Source organism: Callorhinus ursinus, unplaced genomic scaffold (genome assembly GCF_003265705.2).
Source record: "Callorhinus ursinus isolate GAN/ISIS: 27379988/994484 unplaced genomic scaffold, GSC_fseal_2.0 scaffold1, whole genome shotgun sequence".
In the NCBI taxonomy this organism is placed as follows: Eukaryota; Metazoa; Chordata; class Mammalia; order Carnivora; family Otariidae; genus Callorhinus; species Callorhinus ursinus.
In genome coordinates, this window is record NW_027397063.1 from 148,310,643 (window position 1) to 148,329,644 (window position 19,002).

Below are 19,002 nucleotides of genomic sequence, written 5' to 3' on the forward strand. Positions count from 1 at the left end.
CACACACACACACACACACACACACACACACACACACACACACACACCCTCAATTGCCCATGGATTCCTCCAAGCTCAGGAACAGGTCTTTGGGCAAAGCTAATCTTAACTCTGAGTTCCTTCTCCTTGCCTAGGCAGTTGTCCTTTCACATCTGTCACTTTGCTCCTCCATCCAGTGTGCTCAATCTTCCTGGGCTCACAGCCCCTTTGAGGATCTAATGGAAATTGTAGATCCTCTTCCAAAGAAATGCAGATAGCACATTCAGTTTTTTGTTCATTTGTGGGGGCATATAGGCTCCCTGAGACCAGTTCTGAATCCTGTAGGGCCTAAAGTCACACTTGGGGATGCACTACATAATTGCCAGTGGCATTTTTAAAAAATTAGGTCAGAAGTTATGGATGTTGCCCAAACACAACCTTCTAAATCTTGCTTTTCCTGGATTCCCTCCTTAAGCAACCTTCTAAATCTTGCTTTTCCTGGATTCCCTCTTTAAGCATTTCCAGCACCCAAACTGGAAACTCAGGAGGTATTTCTGGCTTTCTGTGTATGATTCTTTTGCTACAACAGTACTTTTCACTCTCTTTGTGGCAAACACAGTGCTAGTTCCTGGAGTGCAAAGGCAAACAAGGCCTACCAAATCCTTCTGATGTTTCATAGGAAACCTGTCCGTACCCTTTAACATGATTTACTGTCTTCATAGTCTCTTTCCAACCTAATCTCTCCACTTTCCATGTACTTTTTACTGTAGCCTGGAGGTATGTACTTGCTTTTCTCCATGCCTTTGCTCACACTCTCCCCGGTGCTTATTATCACCACTTCTTTTTTTTTTTTAATTTTTTATTGTTATGTTAATCACCATATATTACATCATTAGTTTTTGATGCAGTGTTCCATGATTCATTGTTTGTTCATAACACCCAGTGCTCCATGCAGAACGTGCCCTCCTCAATACCCATCACCAGGCTAACCCATCCCCCTACCCCCCTCCCCTCTAGAACCCTCAGTTTGTTTTTCAGAGTCCATCATCTCTCGTGGTTCGTCTCCCCCTCTGACATACTCCCCTTTTCTTCCTCTCCTGTTATCTTCTTCTTTTTCTTTTTTCTTAAAATATGTTGCGTTATTTGTTTCAGAAGTACAGATCTGTGATTCAACAGTCTTGCACAATTCACAGCGCTCACTGTAGCACATACCCTCCCCAATGTCTATCACCCAGCCACCCCATCCCTCCCACCCCCAACCACTCCAGTAACACTCAGTTTGTTTCCTGAGATTAAGAATTCCTCATATCAGTGAGGTCATATGATACATGTCTTTCTCTGATTGACTTATTTCACTCACCACTTCTTATCCATCTCCTGCCTCTTTGCCTAGCTTTAGATTTCTTTTAAGGTTTCATTCAAGTCTCATCTTTGGGAGCCCTCTGATTGCCCTTTAGCAAGTATGTATTTAGAAGTATGGAAGAGCATATGGTATGTTTCCACTTTATGCTTTAAAGTGAAAAAAATGGATTCATAATTGTGTATATAGTACAGTTCTCATATAATGTTTCATATACTATGTACTGTTAAAAAGTAATTGATAAATTGCCTGAAGGAAATATAAGAAAATGTTGTAAATGGTTAAATGATATATTCACAGCCATACAAATGGTAAATTGCAGAACTTAGGTTCAAACCCGGTCCTATAGATTATAGAATTATGGGTGATTAAAAGTCATTTTTTTCTTTTTAAGTAATTTCCACATTTTCTATAAGGAACAAGAATTTTATAATCAGGAAAAAAGAATTATATTTACATACTTAGTTTTATTGTATTAACTATAAACAGTATTTTAATTCTGTATTTTAAGATGTGGGATATACCCTGCCATTTCTTTCTCCTTCCCTATCCACCTCTCTGCCTCTGACAGTGTCAAGTCTGAATCTTGAACTCTATTCTGTAACCATACTTAGTCTTTTATGCTTTATTGATTTGTTCTAAAAATTGAAAATAAACAGCATGAATGTTGTTATGACCATGTAAATATTGCAGATCTAAGTAGCTTACTATGATTACACACACACACACACACACACACACACTCACACTCACACACTCACTCACTGAATTTTGTTTTTATTGGAGTTTTTAGTTGCCTTTCTTTTCCCCTTGTACGAGTTGCCTTTAGCACACTGAGTGATTTTCAGATTCTCCATCCAATTAGATAACTCTGTTGAGTCCGCTTTTTTCTCTTTAAGAGATCTCTAGCTTCCTGCACTGGTCTGTCCTTGATGTTTTCCTGCCCACTGTTTTGTTGTTATACAGGATTTCATTGTGTCCTGAACTGTACATGTTGCTCTTTTTTCATTAACTCCTTAATTTCACTGCAGCACATCTTCAAGTCACTTGCCAAGAAAGAGTATATGGGAGACAAAATTATTGAGGATTTATATATCACAAAATATCTTTCTCTGTTCTCAAGCTTGATTGGTACTTTGACTGGCTTTGAAATTCTACATTGAAAAATTTCCCCAGAATTTGTAGATGCCTGGTTCCAATCTGATTCTTTTTTTTTTTTAAGGTTTTATATATTTATTTGTCAGAGAGCACAATGGGGAGCAGCAGGCAGAGGGAGAAGCAGGCTGAGCAAGGAGCCTGACGTGGGACTTGATCCCAGGACACTGGGATCATGACCTGAGCTGAAGGCAGCTGCTTAACCAACTGAGCTACCCAGGCATCCTTCCAGTATGATTCTTATTTCTTTGACAGTCAGTAAATACTACTTGCATTACTGTAATCTGTTCCCATACCCCCATGCCTGGAAGCTTTTAAAGTCTCCTCTTTCTTCTTGGTGCAATCAATTCCCCAGTGTACTCAGTGGAATTTTTCAATCTAGTGACTCAAGTTACTTTTATTCTTGGAAATTTTCTTGTGTTATGTGATAATTCCCCCTTTCCATATTTTTTTTCTGTTTTTACTCTTTTTGGAATTCCTGTCAATCAAATGTTGAACCTTGTGGATTGATCCTCAACTACATTCTGTGTTATTACCATGTCCTTGTTTTGTGCTATTTTCAGGGAGAATACCTTCGTTATTTTTCAATCTGTCTAGTGAATTTCTTATTTTGGCAATAATTTCTAAAAAGCCTTTTTTCCCTGTTTGTTCCTTTTTTGTAGTATACTATTCTAATTTTAGAGATACCTTTTCTTAAAGGTTTCTCTGTCACCTGATAACTCACCCCTTCATGCCCTTGCCCCTGGGTTCTTTTTTCTCTTTGTTTACTCTCATTGGAGACTTTCCTCAAATATATTGTGATTCTTACTGACATATACAAATAAATCTGTGTGTGTATCAAAAGTCCAGTTGAGACCTCTGTGTGTGGGAGTGGGATTTGCTCAGTCAAGAGGCTTCCTTCTAGAGTACTCGGTAGGGAGCAAGCTCTTTCCCTGGAAACTAAGTGCTAGAATGATAAGATCTTTTGTCTGGGGCTCATATGCTTCTTTAGCAGGAAATCCTCTGATGTTTTTGTCTGGGGCTTGGATGCCATAAGTGCTTCTGTAGGAGTGGGAGAGAAGAAAATCAAGTGTTATTATAGACTTTTGGTTAATGCCCTCATTTTTAGCCTCACTTTTCCCTCCCACCCTTAATGTACCTGGGGTTTCCAAGTCCCAAGTTGCTTTGGGATTTGGCAGGGTATGTTAGCTACCTCCTTCCGTTGTATTGCCCTCAGCAAGTGTTCCAAGCTGTACTCCCTCCATGCAACTTTCTCAGTTACCACTTCATCCATTTTCCATCTTACAGAGATTTGTTCCCCTTATCACATTATTATTTATACATTTTAAGTCATTGTAATTCATTATGTTTTATAAAAAGGAAAACATCAGTCACGGGTTGTTTTCCTTTTTTTTTTATTAAACAGTAACACTGGCAAGTACACAAATCACTGTCAAAATATTCATTTTTAGGATAGCTAAGTCAAAGCATATCAACATTGTTTTTTTAAATGTTTTAACTTCCCCTAAATTTAGTAGCAGAATAAGGGACTGGAGAATAAAGAGACCAGTTACCAAGAACCTAGTGGTAGACAGTTCAGTCAGGGAATATATGTAACCGCACTGATTGTGACTTATAGTTGTGGCTGGAGTGTGGAGGCTAGGCCGTGAGGGGAGAAAGGAATCCTGGAGCCGTACAGATAGCTTTTGTCAGACTACAAGGGAGATTTTGAGCCAGGCAGGGTAAGGGGGCCAGAAGAGAAGGGACAGATGCAATGAGCAGGCCTTAGGGGCATGAAAGATCAAGGAGCAAATCCCCAAGCCAGAAATCAACCTCTACATCCTGGTGAAACGACTTGTGACAAATGGGTCCTGGCCCAGTCCTGAGAAGCCCTGGTTTCCTTGTGCCTCTCTGGGGCCACCCTGTGTTCACAGTGGTCAATACTTCCATGGTGTTGGGCAGGGGTTTGGGAGAAGAAACCTAAGTTCTAGCAGGCTAGTAGCAAGGTTGTAATCACCCCATTCATTGAGGGATTCCTGTGTGGGAGGCTAAATGCCAAATGTTCTTTATTCCATTTAGTCCTCACCTGAGGAGGGAAGTTCTTTTATAATCCCCATTTTCAAGGGCAGTATTCACAGTCAGTATTAGAATAATTCTGTTGTCAAAGTCTGTGCCCCTTTCTCCCAAGCTACTTTCTCAATGTTCCTCCAGAGACCCTTCTCATCAAAAGTTACAAAGGGAAACAATGAAGAGTAAGTCTTCTTCCTAGCCCAGAGTACCCCAGGTTAGGAGTACCCTGGAAATAACTGTTGCAAATTTCTTGATCCTTCCAGAGAGAGTTTGTGCATTTATAGTCTTACATATCCCCCGTTAAAACACACAAACAGGAGCTTAGGGTATGCACTGTCTACACCTTGTTTTTTTTGTTCTTTTTTTTTTTTTCATTTAATGTATCTTGGAGATGGTTCTATAAGATCTACCTCATTCTCTATTTTTTTTTCTTTGCCATGTGATAGTCAATTGTATTGATATACCATAATTCATGTAGCAGTATCCCATTGGTGGGCATGTAGGTTCTTTTCTATCTTTTGTTTTACAAACAATGCCATGGTGAATAGCCCAGCACACCATCTTGTGTGTGCGACTTTGCAGGGTAAGTTGATAAAGGGTAGGTACATTTGGTATTTTGATAGAAATTGCAAATGCAGTCCCCAATATGTGTATGAAAATGCCCATTTCCATGAGTCTTCTATAAAACTATTGTTTTCTGGTCTGATAAGTGAAAACTTCTCTCATGTTTTATTTTGTGTTCAATTACAAGTGAAACTGGGTATTGTGTCAGCTGTTTACAAAGTTGTGTGTTTCTTTTTTTCTGTCATTTGCTTGTTCATGTTCTTTAGCAGTTTTCTGTTGGGTTGTTGATCCTTTTAAGAATTGGTCCTCTCTTGATTAAAACTTCACAGTGTAGGTATAGAAGGTACAAACCTCAGTATCATAAAAGCCATCTATGAAAAACCCACAGCAAATATCATTCTCAATGGGGAAAAACAGAGCTTTTCCCATAAGGTCAGAAACATGGCAGAGATGTCCACTCTCACCACTACTGTTCAACACATTACTAGAAGTCCTAGCCTCAGCAATCAGACAACAAAAAAGGAATAAAAGGCATCCAAACCAGCAAAGAAGTCAAATTCTCACTCTTTGCAGGTGATATGATACTTTACGTGGAAAACCCGAAAGACTCCGCCCCAAAATTGCTGGAACTCATACAGGAATTCAGCAACGTGGCAGGATATAAAATCAATGCACAGAAATCAGTTGCATTTCTATACACCAATAACAGAAGAAAGAGAAGTTAAGGAGTCAATCCCATTTACAATTGCACCCAAAACCATAAGATACCTGGGAATAAATCTAACCAAAGAGGCAGAATATCTGTACTCAGAAAACTATACAATACTCATGAAAGAAATTGAGGAAGACAGAAAGAAATGGAAAAACATTCCATGCTCATGGATTGGAAAAACAAATACTGTTAAAATTTCTATGCTACCTAGAGCAATCTATACATTCAATGCAATCCCTATCAAAATACCATCCACTTTTTTCACAGAACTGGAATAAATAATCCTAAAATTTGTATGGAACCAGAAAAGACCTCGAGTAGCCAGAAGAATGTTGAAAAAGAAAAGCAAAGCTAGCAGCATCACAGTTCCGGACTTCAAGCTCTATTACAAAGCTGTCATCATCAAGACACTATGGTACTGGCATAAAAACAGACACATAGATCAATGGAACAGAATAGAGAACTCAGAAATGGACCCTCAACTCTATGGTCAACTAATCTTTGAAAAATCAGGAAAGATTATCCAATGGAAAAAAAAGTCATCAGCAAATGGTGTTGGGAAAATTGGATAGCCACATGCACAAGAATGAAACTGGACCATTTCTTTATACCATACACAGAAATAGACTCAAAATGGTTGAAAGACCTCAATGTGAGACAGGAATCCATCAAAATCCTTGAGAGAACACAGGCAGCAACCTCTTCGACCTTGGCCACAGCAAAATCTTGCAAGACACATTTCCAAAGGCAAGGGAAACAAAAGCAAAAATGAACTTTTGGGACTTCATCAAGATAAAAAGCTTTTGCACAGCAAAGGAAACAGCAAACCAAAAGACAACTGACAGAATAGGAGAAGATATTTGCAAATGACATATCAGATAAAGGGCTAGTATCCAAAATCTATAAAGAATTTTTCAAACTCAACACCCAAAGAACAAATAATCCAATCAAGAAATAGAAGACATGAACAGACATTTCTCCAAAGAAAACATCCAGATGGCCGACAGACACATGAAAAAGTGCTCAACATCACTTGGCATCAGGGAAATATGAATCAAAACCACAATGAGATATCACCTTACACCAGTCAGAATGGTAAAAATTAACAATAAGAAACAAATGTTGGCGAGAATGTGGAGAATGTTTGGATATTTCAGTTTTAAAGTCAAATCCAAGACTTCCTCCTCTTCAAAGTATACATTCTCCCATGATTTCGCCTAGTCCTTTGAGTTAGGTCCATTTAAAATTCATTTTGGAGTAACAACTGAATTGGGTCCTAGTCCCACCACCCACCCCTTTTCCTATGGGACCCGCAGGAGGAACCAAGCTGCAGAACCACAAAGATGAAGACACCTCCTGGCTTCCCTGAATTACTGGGTGAAAGCCTGCAGCGGGGTACTTCCTTCCCAGTGGTGTGGGGGGGGTACACTCCAGCAACCCGACCTGAGGTCAGGCAAGGTCTGCACTGTGCCCATCAGTGCCACACCCTTGCACTCTGGTTAATAGAGGGCAGGAATAACAGGGGAGGGGGCGACATGGGAAAGAAGTGCTGGGGGTGGGGGAGGAGAGGCCACATTCATGGGCAAGGGAGAGGGAGGACCCAGTACTGTGCAGGCAGGGGCGTGTTGGAAGAGGAAGTGAAGTGGGGACTGCTGCCTGAGGTCAGTGAGGGGACAGAGTAGTCTGCAATTGAGGTGGGGGATGAAGGGAGTGTTGGGGATGGGGCTAGGGCCAGCTGGGGGAGAAGCAGCAATGAATGGGCAGAGTGGAGACGTGGAGAAAGTGGTGGGTAAGGAAAGGGGTCAGATGGGGTGGTGTGGAAGGTTGGAGAGTAGGGGGTTGGAGAAGGAGAGGCTCAGCCCAGAGCAAGGGCAGCTTCCTTTAAGACCTGAGCCTGCCCAAGCTGATTTCTCTGGCCTTCGGTGGGTGGGGCAGGAACCAGGTTGTACTACTGGGGACGAGACGACTCTCTCAAACCTCCTAGTAGGTAAGAGGGCATTCTAGACTGGCAGTGCCTCTCACCGCCACCCTAACCACTCCAAACATCAGTCATCCCTTCACTCCCTCCAAGCTGAGTGTGAGGCTGAGATAAATGAAGGATTTGAAAAGACATTGTAACCATTAAAAGGCTCCTGTTGGAGGACAGCATGGGCATGTATAAAAGGAAACCAAGCAGTTTAGATGGTGGAGGAGTAGGGGCCCTAATTTCATTTGGTCCCTGAAATTCAGTTAGATATCAAATCATTCTGAACATCTGTGAAATCAACCAGAGATCTGATAAAAGAATTGCTGCAATCCTAGAAATAGAAAAATGACCCCTCGGGGCACGTGGATAGCTCAGATGGTTAAGCTCAGGTCATGATCCTAGAGTCCTGGATCAAGTCCCACATCAGGCTCCCTGCTCAGCAGGGAGTCTGCTCCTCCCTCTGACCCTCCCCCCTCATGCTTTTTCTCTCTCTCATTCTCTCTCAAATAAAATCTTTAAGAGAAAAGAAAAGCGACCACTTTTTGCATAGTAGGAGGTGCAGAGAAGTAAATCCCAGGTAATATGTTGGAAGATAAATCACTGAGAGAGGGAGCCTCTCTAAGTCAGGTAATGGAAATTGTTAAAGCAGTGGAGCACTAAATCAGAACCTTTAGAAGTCTGCATGAAAGATCCTCAGGTGGTGAAGTGGGAAGGAATCCTAGATGGGAGAACATGGTCCTAGAATCCCAGGGTCACAAAAAGAGGGTGCCACAGTGTGGTACAGTCCCCTTGCTATGAACATTGTGGTGCAGGTGCACCTTATTTGCACTGTCAAAAACACAGAATTCGAGTTTCAACTAACATTTTGTTTCACGAAAATAGGCGCATTGACAAATATATGTGTGGAACCATAAGGCAAGAGGCATATACTTAAACTATACTAAACACTATAGAGAAGCTGACTTTCAACAAACGTCTCCTTCCCTGAATATTGAGCTTTGTCAAAAGTGAGTTAGAAACAATAAGGAAAGTACGATAGACTTAAATGGGGGACACAAGTGTGCATAGAATGCAACATACACTAACATCTTGTTTCATGCAGAGAGAAGAGATTACAAGTATATACATAGGAAGCAGAAGGAGAGTGCCAGAAACGTAACTCTGAGAAACAATAGAGTAGAGAAACAGTGTTTCAGAGAAAAGCATTTTCAAAGCATTTCTGAAAGCAGAAGGAAAGTACTGCATGTACTTAACTCTGAGATACAAGTCTGCTTCGGGTGTATCTGTCACCTAACATCTTGTTTCAGGAAGAGAGACGTGTTTTCAAATGTATGGGTGGAAGCGTGAGCAAAGTGCCCTGTATGTAAAGTCAAGAGGTAACACGGTAGGTGAACCGTCTTTCCAATAACATCCTCTGTCCAGAAGATAGGAGCCTTTCAAAAAATTGCGTGTCGAGAGCCTAAGAAAAGTACCACATGCACAAAAGAACTCCAAGAAAACAACCCTGCAGAGAACCCGACTTTCCCCTAGCCACCTTACTTCTTTCAGAAGTGTGGGTCAAAACATAAGGGAAGTGCCACAAGCTGAACTCTGAGAAACAAGCGTGCGCAGAAGGCAACTCTCGACACATTTCCCTGGTGCGCCCGCCCCCTCCCCACCCCCGCCCAAGAAGATAGAGGGGAACCCCAAGGTTACGTGCGGAAGCATGAGGAAAGTGCCATAGACTAAAACGAGAAACCACAGTGCCAGGTGGAGAGACTCCTACTGCCATCTCCCAGACGGGAAGCCTATCCCGAGCCCTGACTGTGCAAGTGCTTGTGCCTGAACCCTAGCTCTGAGGGCGCAGGTGATTCGAGTCCCCTGACGGATGCCAGACTAGAGGTGCTGTGCCACTTGCAACCCCCGGACGTTGCAGGAGAAGATGATTCTAGTGAAACGCCCGAAATCTAGCAACCCCGGGAGAATCCGCCCAAGGCCGAACCCCAAGCCTGAGCCTCACGCTAATGCTGGCCATCCCCTCAGCCCTCAGGCTAGGACTCTGCACTGCCATCGAATGGGCCCCTAACGTCTTCAGGATTCTAACCCGAACCCTGGCCCTGAATGTGGCCCTGACCAGACCCAAACCCTAGCTGGGAGGGTTCAGTGGATTTGTGGACACCTGGGCAGTGCCAGGCCAATCAGGCGAGAACCAGTTAGGAGAACCGACAACTTGCCAGCCCTGGGATATGCATGAAGACCATGATTGTAGTGAAAAGCCGAAACCCCAGGGACGCTAGGAGCATCTCCCTAAGGCCAAACTGGAAGCTAGAGACTCACCCTAAGGCAAGGCCTCAACTCTGCACCCCAGGCACTTCTATGCACTGCCGTCAGATAGGTGCCCACACTCTCCTAGATTCTCACCCTCACCATAGGCGTGGCTCCGGCCCCACCTGGGCCCCAGTGCTTAATCCTGAAGAATGAGGGGCTTGGGGACCCAAGACTGTCAAAGGACGGAAATCCCATGGGAAGACGGAAGCACGCCACACCATGGGCAACCACCGCCCCCGTAGTGAGTGAAGCTAATAACACACTGCCGGCAAAATCGTGACCCTCCGACCCACGAGGGGCCAAGTCCCTGAAACCAAACCCTAACCCTGAGCGGCCCCCTAGAGCTCACCCTCAACTCGGGCCTCCGGGTAGGTCTCCACACTGCCAGCGGACTGATTCCCAACATCTCACAGAACGGAGCCCTTACCCTAGCCCTGGCTGTGCAGTTGTGCCCGAACCCTAGTTCTGAGGGCGCAATGGATTGGGGTCACCACATCGATGCCAGACGCATCTGACAGGGACAGAGAAAGAACCCATGCCCCTTGGAACCCACGGATATTGCTGGAGAACGTGACTCCAGCGAAACGCCTGAAACTCAGCCCCACCAGGAGCATGCCCCTGAGGCCAAAGCTGAAGACTGAGCCGCACCCTGAATCTAGCCCTCCACTCAGCCCTCAGGATAGGATTCTGCCTTGCCATCGAATTGTTGGGCCCTGGCGTCTTCAGGACGCTCACCCTAACCCTGGCCCTGGGCGTGGCCCTGACCAGACCCAAACCCTAGTTGTGTGCGTCAGATGGATTGTGGACCCCTGGTGCCAGGCTCATCAGGCAAGAACCAAGAAGGACACCGGATGAAGTGAAACCCCTGTGATGTGGCTGACTTTCGCACTGTTGCTCACCTCACTCGGGCCTCAGGACAGGGGTCCACGCTGCCAACCTATAGACTCTTACGATCTCCCTAACCATCACTCTAACCCTACCCCTGGCTGGGGAACGTACTCTGCACGAACCCGAGTTCTGAGGACACGGTGGACTTGGGTCACCTGACCCCCAAGGCCAGCAAAATCGGCCAGGAAAACGGAAGGAGACCGTGCCACTTGCTGCCCCCGGACTTTGCTGCATACCATGATATCACCAAAACCCTGAAACTCAACAACACTAGGAGCATTGACCTGGGGTCGAACTCGAAGACTGCGCCTCACCCTCGCTACGAGCCCTCCACTCAGCCTTCACGATGAGACACTACACTGCCACGGAACTGGTCCCTAACGTCTTCAGGACGACACCCGTAACCCTTAGCCCTGGATGCAGTCCTGATCAGAACCCAACCCTTGGAGTGAGTCCAAAAGGGAATTTGGACACCTGGGCAATGCCAGGGTAATCAAGAATGGACAAGGGAAACTGTGCGTATCGACACGAATGGGATAGTGACGGACACCAGGATTCTAATGAGAAACCTGAAACCTGCACCTTGGCAAATCGAGAAGCATCCCCCTGAGGCCAAGCCTGAAGCCGAAGCATCACCCTACTGCCAGGCCTACAGACTCAACCCTCAGAAGAGGACTCTACCCCACAGACGACTTGGCCCATAACGTCTTCAGTGCTAGAACCTAAAATCTAACCTGGATGTGGCTTGAGCAAAACCCGAAGCCAAGGGGTTGTCCTAACATGGATTCTGGACACCAGGGCTACCCCAGGCTGATCAGGCAAGAACGGAGAAGGAAACCCTGCAACTTGCAGCCCCTGGGATGGTGCCGGAGACCATGATTCTCGTGAAAAACCCACCACACGCCAGGACCACGAGGAGCATATCCCTGAGCTCAACGCCGAAACCAGACGTTCCCCCTACAGCTTGCCCTCCACCCAACCCTCAGGGCGCGTCCCCGCACCACCAACGGCTAGGGGGCCTACCATATCCCGGATTCTCACCCTTGCAAGAGGCATGATTCTGGCCCTACTTGGGCCTGCCAACTACGTCTGCGGCTCACCAGTAATTGGGACACATCCTCCAGGGGCAGGGACGCAAGCTGCGCCCGTGGCAGCCACCGCGATGCACCCGGTGGCAGAATTCTAGCGAAAACCTGGCCCTCGAAAGCACGCTGTGCCTACTTAGGGCTGGAAAGCAGCCCCCAACCCTGGCTTTCACACTATTGCTCGACCTCAACTCAGGCCTCAGGGCAGCCGTCCACACTGCCATTCCTTAGGCTCCTACCATCTCCCGGACCCCGTAACCTTAGGCCCTAGCCCCGGCTGCGGAACTCACTCTGCCCGGACCCCCGTTCGGAGGGCGCAGTGGATCTGGGTCACCTGACGGAGGCCAGCCTATGATCAGGCAGGAACACAGAGGGAAAGCGTGCCACTTCCTTCCTGACGATAGAAAAGAGCAGAGCCGATCAGGGCGGAGCAAGATGGCAGAGGAGTAGGAGACCTAGATTTCGTCTGGTCTCAGGAATTCAGCTGAATAGGGATCAAACCATTCTGAACACCTACGAACTCAACAGGAGATCAAAGAGGAGAGTAGCAACAACTCTCTGAAAAGAGAAGCGACCACTTACTGGAAGGTAGGACGTGCGGAGAAGTGAATCCGAGGCGATATTCGGGAGGATAGACGGCGGGGGAGGGGCCTCCGCCAGCCGCTTCTGGCAAGTGATAGAGCCGCAGAGCACAAAATCGGACCTTTTAGAAGTCGGCTCCGCTGAGGGACGTCGCTCCAGTGGCTAAGCGGGGGTGGAACCCTCGCGGGACAGTGGGGTCTCAGGACTCTTGGGGTCACAGAAAGACCGGGGGAGCCTGAGTGCGCCAGAGCTCCCAGGTATCGGAGCGAGGAAGCCGGCTGCAGAGACAGAGCCGAGGCGCGGGCTCTCAGCTCGGGGTTGCCATAAACTGTGATCTGCGGCCCAGTGGGCCACTGCTCCTGCAGCAGGGACCCAACAGGCGGCAGATCCGGGGAGACTCCCCTTCCTTCCCGGGGAGGAGCAGCGCGGGAACGCACCGCAGGGATCTGCTCGGTTTGGAGACTCCACATGGGGTCGGGTGCCAGAGATACAAATGCTCGGTCACAGGCTGGGTGAGCACGGAGTGCGGCCGGAGACCAGGGACAAGGGAGTGACTGCTTTTCTCTGGGGGCGCACTGAGGAGCGGGGCCCCGAGTTCTCAACTCCTCCGGGTGGAGATTGGGAGGCCACCATTTTTGCCCTGGTCCTCCAAGGCTGTATGGAGAGCTTGCAGGGAACAAAAGCTCCTGAGATCAAACCCGAGCAGCTTGCTTAGCCCGACCGACAAGGGTGGGGCAATTCAGCCTCCGGCAAAGACATTTGGAAACCACAGCAACAGGCCCCTCCCCCAGAAGATCAGCACGAACAGCCAGCAAGCCAAGACCAAGTTTACCGATCAAGGAGAACGGGAGAACTCCAGCGCTAGGGGAATACTGCACATAGAATTCATGGCTTTTTTTTACCATGATTCATTAGTTCATCAAAGTTAATTTTCATTAACTGTTTTTTTTCTTTTTCTTTTTCCCTTTTTCAACCAACATCTTATCAATCTTTTAAAAAAAAATTTTTATTTTTCATTTTTAGAGTCATATTTTATCCCTTCATAGTAGTTACCCTTATTTTTGGCATATATATATAAGTTGTTCTCTCTTTAAAATTTTGAGATACAGTTTCTTCTAACAGATAAAAAAGTACCCTAAATCACTAGTGTACGGTTCTATTTTAGTCTCCTGCCTGATCACATTCTCTCCCTTTTTTCTTTTTTTTTTTAAATCTTCTTTCTTTTTTCAAACAACTTCTTATCTTATCAAGTCCTTTTATAAAATCTTTTATAATTTTCATCTTTACAGTCATCTTCTATCCCTTCATTGTATCAACCCTTATTTTGTACATATATGTCTTTCTTCCTTTAAAATTTTAGGAGGCACTTTTTTCTAACAGACAAAAATACGCCCAAAATCTAGTGTGTGGCACTGATCTATGCACTAGCCTGATCATATTTGATCACATTCTGCTTTTTTTGTATTGTTCTGTTTTTGTTTTTATCTTTTTTTTTCTTTTTTCTTTTTCTCTTTCTTTTTTTTCTTTCCCTTTCTTTTCCCCTGGTTTCAGGTCTTTTCTGATTTGTATACAGTATATTTCCTGGGGACGTTGTAAACCTGTTAGCATTCTGTTCTCTCATTCATCTATTCTCCTCTGGACAAAATGACAAGACGAAAAACATCACCTCAGAAAAAAGAACAAGAGGTAGTACCGTCAGCCAGGGACCTACTCAATACGGACATTAGTACGATGTTGGACCTAGAGTTCAGAATCATGACTTTAAAGATACTAGCTGGGCTTGAAAAAAGCGTGGAAGTTATTAGAGAAACCCTTTCTGGAGAAATAAAAGAACTAAAATCTAACCAACTCGAAATCAAAAAGGCTATTAATGAGGTGCAATCAAAAATGGGGGCACTAACTGCTAGGATAAATGCGGCAGAAGAGAGAATCAGCAATATAGAAGACCAAATGATGGAAAGTAAAGAGGCTGAGAAAAAGAGGGAGAAACAACTACAGGATCACGAGGGCAGAATTCAAGAGATAACTGATTTGATAAGACGAAACAACATTAGAATAATTGGGATCCCAGAAGAAGAAGAAAGAGAGAGAGGGGCAGAAGGTATATTGGAGCAAATAATAGCAGAGAACTTCCCTAATATGAGGAAGGAAACAGGCATCAAAATCCAGGAGGCACAGAGAACCCCTCTCAAAATCAATAAAAATAGGTCAACACCCCGACATCTAATAGTAAAACTTACAAGTCTCAGAGACAAAGAGAAAATCCTGAAAGCAGCTCGGGAGAAGAGATCTGTAACCTACAATAGTAAAAATATTAGATTGGCAACAGACCTATCCACAGAGACCTGGCAGGCCAGAAAGGACTGGCAAGATATCTTCAGAGCACTAAACGAGAAAAATATGCAGCCAAGAATACTATATCCAGCTAGGCTGTCATTGAAAATAGAAGGAGAGATAAAAAGCTTCCAGGACAAACAAAAACTAAAGGAATTGGCAAACACGAAACCAGCCCTCCAAGAAATATTGAAAGGGATCCTCTAAGCAAAGAGAGAGCCTAAAAGCAGCAAAGATCAGAAAGGAATACAGACAACATAAAGTAGCAGTCACCTTACAGGCGATACAATGGCACTAAACTCATACCTTTCAATAGTTACCCTGAATGTAAATGGGCTCAATGCCCCAATCAAAAGACACAGGCTATCAGATTGGATTAAAAAACAAGATCCATCCATATGCTGTCTGCAAGAGACTCATTTTAGACCCAAAGACACCCCCAGATTGAAAGTGAGGGGGTGGAAAACCATTTACCATGCTAATGGACACCAAAAGAAAGCTGGGGTGGCAATCCTTATATCAGACAAACTAGATTTTAAAACAAAGACTGTAATAAGAGATGAGGAAGGACACTATATCCTACTTAAAGGGTCTATCCAACAAGAAGATCTAACAATTGTAAATATCTATGCCCTGAACATGGGAGCAGCCAATTATATAAGGCAATTAATAACAAAAGCAAAGAAACACATTGACAACAATACAATAATAGTGGGGGACTTTAACACCTCCCTGACTGAAATGGACAGATCATCTAAGCAAAAGATCAACAAGGAAATAAAGACTTTAAATGACACACTGGACCAAATGGACTTCACAGACATATTCAGAACATTCCATCCCAAAGCAACGGAATACACATTCTTCTCTAGTGCCCATGGAACATTCTCCAGAATTGATCACATCTGAGGTCACAAATCAGGTCTCAACTGGTACCAAAAGATTGGGATCATTCCCTGCATATTTTCAGACCACAATGCTTTGAAACTAGAACTCAATCTCAAGAGGAAAGTCAGAAAGAACTCAAATACATGGAGGCTAAAGAGCATCCTACTAAAGAAAGAATGGGTCAACCAGGAAATTAAAGAAGAATTTAAAAAATTCATGGAAACCAATGAAAATGAAAACACAACTGTCCAAAATCTTTGGGATACAGCAAAGGCAGTCCTGAGAGGAAAGTGTATAGCAATACAAGCCTTTCTCAAGAAACAAGAAAGGTCTCAAATACACAATCTAACCCTACACCTAAAGGAGCTGGAGAAAGAACAGCAAATAAAGCCTAAACCCAGCAGGAGAAGAGAAATAATAAAGATCAGAGCAGAAATCAATGAAATAGAAACCAAAAGAACAGTAGAACAGATCAACGAAACTAGGAGCTGGTTCTTTGAAAGAATTAACAAGATTGATAAACCCCTGGCCAGACTGATCAAAAAGAAAAGAGAAAGGACCCAAATCAAAAAAATCATGAATGAAAGAGGAGAGATCACAACCAACACCAAAGAAATACAAACAATTATAAGAACATATTATGAGCAACTCTATGCCAGCAAATTAGATAACCTGGAAGAAGTGGGTGCATTCCTAGAGATGTATCAACTACCAAAACTGAACCAGGAAGAAATAGAAAACCTGAACAGACCTATAACCACTAAGGAAATTGAAGCAGTCATCAAAAATCTCCCAAGAAACAAAAGCCCAGGGCCAGATGGCTTCCCAGGGGAATTCTATCAGACATTTAAAGAAGAATTAATACCTATTCTCCTGAAACTGTTCCAAAAAATAGAAATGGAAGGAAAACTTCCAAATTCATTTTATGAGGCCACCATTACCTTGATCCCCAAACCAGACAAAGATCCCATCAAAAAGGAGAATTACAGACCAAAATCCTTGATGAACATGGATGCAAAAATTCTCACCAAAATACTAGCCAATAGGATCCAACAGTACATTAAAAGAATTATTCACCACGACCAAGAGGGATTTATCCCTGGGCTGCAAGGCTGGTTCAACATCCGCAAATCAATCAACGTGATACAATACATTAACAAAAGAAAGAACAAGAAACATATGATCCTCTCAATAGATGCAGAAAGAGCATTTGACAAACTACAGCATCCTTTCTTGATCAAAACTCTTCAGAGTATAGGGATAAAGGTTACATACCTCAATATCATAAAAGCCATCTATGAAAAAACTACAGCGAATATCATTGTCAATGGGGAAAAGCTGAGAGCTTTTCCCCTAAGGTCAGGAATGCGGCAGGGATGTCCACTCTCACCACTGCTATTCAAAATAGTATTAGAAGTCCTAGCCACAGCAATCAGACAACAAAAAGAAATCAAAGGCATCCAAATCGGCAAAGAGGAAGTCAAACTCTCACTCTTTGCAGATAATATGATACTTTATGTGGAAAACCCAAAAGACTCCACCCCAAAACTGCTAGAACTCATACAGGAATTCAGTCAAGTAGCAGGCTATAAAATCAATGCGCAGAAATCAGTGGCATTCCTATACACCAACAACAAGACAGAAGAGAGACAAATCAAGGAGTCGATCCCATTCACAATTGCACCCAAAACCATAAGATACCTAGGAATCAATTTAACCAAAGAGGCAAAGGATCTGTACTCAGAAAACTATAAAATACTCATGAAAGTAATTGAAGAAGACACAAAGAAATGGAAAAACGTTCCATGCTCATGGATTGGAAGAACCAATATTGTCAAGATGTCAATGCTACCTAGAGCAATCTACACATTCAATGCAATCCCCATCAAAATACCATCCACTTTTTTCAAAGAAATGGAACAAATAATCCTAAAATTTGTATGGAACCCGAAGAGACCCCGAATAGCCAGAGGAATGTTGAAAAAGAAAAGCAAATCTCGCGGCATCACAATTCCGGACTTCCAGCTCTATTACAAAGCTGTCCTCATCAAGACAGTATGGTACTGGCACAAGAACAGACACATAGATCAATGGAACAGAATCGAGAGCCCAGAAATGGACCCTCAACTCTATGGTCAACTTATCTTTGACAAAGCAGGAAAGAATGTCCAATGGAAAAAAGACAGTCTCTTCAACAAATGGTGTTGGCAAAATTGGACAGCCACATGCAGACGAATGAAACTGGACCATTTCCTTACACCACACACAAAAATAGACTCAAAATGGTTGAAAGACCTCAATGTGAGACAGGAGTCCATCCAAATCCTAAAGGAGAACACAGGCAGCAACCTCTTCGACCTCAGCCACAGCAACTTGTTCCTAGAAACATCACCAAAGGCACAGGAAGCCAGGGCAAAAATGAACTATTGGGATTTCATCAAGATAAAAAGCTTTTGCACAGCAAAAGAAACAGTCCACAAAACCAAAAGACAACCGACAGAATGGGAGAAAATATTTGCAAATGACATATCAGATAAAGGGCTAGTATCCAAAATCTATAAAAAATTTATCAAACTCAACACCCAAAGAACAAATAATCCAATCAAGAAATGGGCAGAAGACATGAATAGACATTTTTCCAAAGAAGACATCCAAATGGCCAACAGGCACATGAAAAAGTGCTCAACATCGCTCGGCATCAGGGAAATCCAAATCAAAACCTCAATGAGATACCACCTCACACCCGTCAGAATGGCTAAAATTAACAAGTCAGGGAAAGACAGATGTTGGCGGGGATGTGGAGAAAGGGGAACCCTCCTACACTGTTGGTGGGAATGCAAGCTGGTGCAACCCCTCTGGAAAACAGTATGGAGGTTCCTCAAACAGTTGAAATTAGAGCTAACATTCGATCCAGCAATTGCACTACTGGGTATTTACCACAAAGATACAAATGTAGGGACCCGAAGGGGTACGTGCACCCCAATGTTTATAACTGCAATGTCCACAATAGCCAAACTGTGGAAAGAGCCAAGATGTCCATCGACAGATGAATAGATAAAGAAGATGTGGTATATATACACAATGGAATATTATGCAGCCATCAAAAGGAATGAGATCTTCCCTTTTGCAACGA

The 19,002-nt window shown here is 43.9% G+C and overlaps 1 long non-coding RNA gene across 1 annotated transcript; it reads left to right on the forward strand.

Moving 5' to 3' along the window:
* The first annotated feature begins 26 nt into the window (after positions 1-26).
* On the forward strand, positions 27-3,337 carry LOC141374420 (uncharacterized). Its single transcript, XR_012381290.1, has 2 exons — positions 27-848; positions 1,373-3,337. It is a non-coding gene; the product is annotated as an uncharacterized lncRNA (long non-coding RNA).
* The last annotated feature ends 15,665 nt before the right edge of the window (positions 3,338-19,002 follow it).